The sequence below is a fragment of the Branchiostoma floridae genome, chromosome 7 (assembly GCF_000003815.2).
Source record: "Branchiostoma floridae strain S238N-H82 chromosome 7, Bfl_VNyyK, whole genome shotgun sequence".
NCBI lineage: Eukaryota > Metazoa > Chordata > Leptocardii > Amphioxiformes > Branchiostomatidae > Branchiostoma > Branchiostoma floridae.
The window spans coordinates 6,276,825-6,279,295 of record NC_049985.1 but is presented as its reverse complement, the minus strand read 5'-3'; positions in this window follow the sequence as shown (position 1 = coordinate 6,279,295).

Below are 2,471 nucleotides of genomic sequence, written 5' to 3'. Positions count from 1 at the left end.
GATATAATACTGGGGCTATGCGATCTATCTATTTGCAAGATTCACGTAAAATGATGGTGGAACAATGTAAGAAACCATATTGAAAGGGGAAGAAATCTGTAAGGTATCATATGATGATGATGAGATTTATTTTCAATGTAAAATGGATCAATGCAAATGAAGGCCTAGCCATACATGTTTAGAACGCATGCTATTGTGACAGAGCAGATATTTATATAGCATAGCTATAAGCAATGTTACAGCTTTCAGAGAACTTGTGCATGTTGGTGAAATGCCTTTGTTGTTAGTGCACAAGGCTTCAGCTGCTTGTACAATGTACATGTACAAGAAAATCTGAGTGTTTATACACACTGTCATTAAAAGGTGTTGTTCTTCCCTGTGTAACAATGTATGATGAAAGCAGTGAAACCTATAGGCCTACCATATCATATGGTGAGGATTAGGGGTGGGTACCAGTACGGTGTACTGGAACAAAACCGTTTTTTCTTATTGGACCGGTCCAGAAAAACCGGACCTGAAAAAATTTGGGATGTTGGGCCTATTGGAAAATGAACAGATTATATGATCAGGCATTCACACGTTTCGGGGCTTACCGGTGGAGGAAAATAACGAGCAAAGTAGAATAGAGCCTATAGTCATATCTACCAAGCTCTACAGTCAATAGTACAGAGGGAGTTAGTCTTGTAGGATTTTAAAACACCATACGGAGTCGAATACTCCACAAATAAAAACAGATTTCTTTGTAGTGAAATGGACCGTTGTTTTGAGTATCGTCCATTCACAAGTTCTTACATACTGAATTAGGTTCAGGTCCAAACCTGGACCTGATCCTCTGGACCTGGACCTGAATTTTCTGTACTGGTACCCACCCCTAGTGAGGATCCATCCACAAATTCTCCATCTATCCTATCCTATCCTATCAATTACAAATAAGACACACACAGACAAACGGTACCGAAAACATAACAATCTTGGCACCAATGGTACTGTAAATGCATTTAATTTCGCGGTGGATTAAATTTCGCGGTAAGCAGTCTAATACCATGATAGAAAAATATTCGCGGTTGTTTTAAGCACGCGCTGAAGTGGTCACCGCGAACATTAATCCACCGCGAACATTTCTGCATTTACAGTAATAAAATCCCGACAGAGCGATGTCGCGACAACTGTTGAGTAATCAGGAGAAAGTATTTGACCCATGACCACAGAGTACATCCGGGTCATCCTACCGTACCTTCCTGTTCAGTACAGCGAGGTCGCCTGGTGGAAGTGCTTTGTCAACCTCGCACGGGCACACACCTGTGAGAATTTGGTCTGGTCCATTTACGACAAAACGCCTCATGTGCGACACTTGGGAAAATGGCGGCTCGATTTGCCGATTCAAAATTTTTGCGAAACTTTGCCTCTTAAACATGTCCAAACATGCGCCGCCAATTGTTTTTCATGTGGGAACCTTAGAGGGCCGTAAAAGGAAGGCGCCATATCTTTCTCTGGCGAGGACTTCTCGAAAATTGGCCATCTGTTGGTTGGAGATTGGTGAAATATTCTATATTAGCTTGCAAGTGTTGCTTTTCTAGTGCATTATTATGCTGTTTTAAATGTGCGGACACACTTCATTATGTTTTCCATCCCAGAAATTTTATGATAACTCCAGTACCCGCATTGTATTGGTGCATTCATGCATCAGGAGATTTGGGGGCATGATCCTGGTGCCTAAACAAAATAAGTGATAAAGACTAAACCCCAAATCAATGCGGTGTTTTATAGCAATAGTGAAGCACATTGCTGCATGCATAAGGCCCCGGGGTTTAGTCGTTTAGTAGACAAACAGCTATTTTTTTTAGCCCTGTTCATCTATATGTTCGGTATTAGTGAGTTACGTCATCGACCGCTGAGACTGAGGACCTACGGAGTCGGTTTTCCATTTGTGAATCGACAGCGCCCGCTTCTCTGCAAAGTTAGTCCAGCTCCAGCTTCTTTTGTCCATCATTTTTCCATCAGCTTTGAGTTGTTTTCACTTGCCCCTGGGCACCAAGGCTGTATTCAGTCATGCAATGCAATACAATAACATGGCATGCATTTGTCTCTGGTTACTAGTACTTCATTCTTCGTGATGTATAGTTATCGCGAGATATGGACGTGAGAAGAAGAGAAATATTACAGAATGATAACAAAAGAAGCTGTGTGTGTGTTGGGGGGGTATAATAAATATCAAATAAACACACATCAAATCGTGACCTCATTTTTGTAGCATTCTAAAGACAACAAGAAAATGGTCGTTTCCGCTGCAAGACAACGATGCCACACCTTGCAAGGCTGTTTTTTACGTCTGAGAATGCCCTACAGCTACAGACGTAGGGATCTTGCTGCATCGTCGATCCATCGGGTAGTTCGGCGTCCTCACACATTTGCCCATGCAACGTACAGCTTTTGGAACGACTGAGTTGCCAGAGTTTTTTTCACAACCTTAT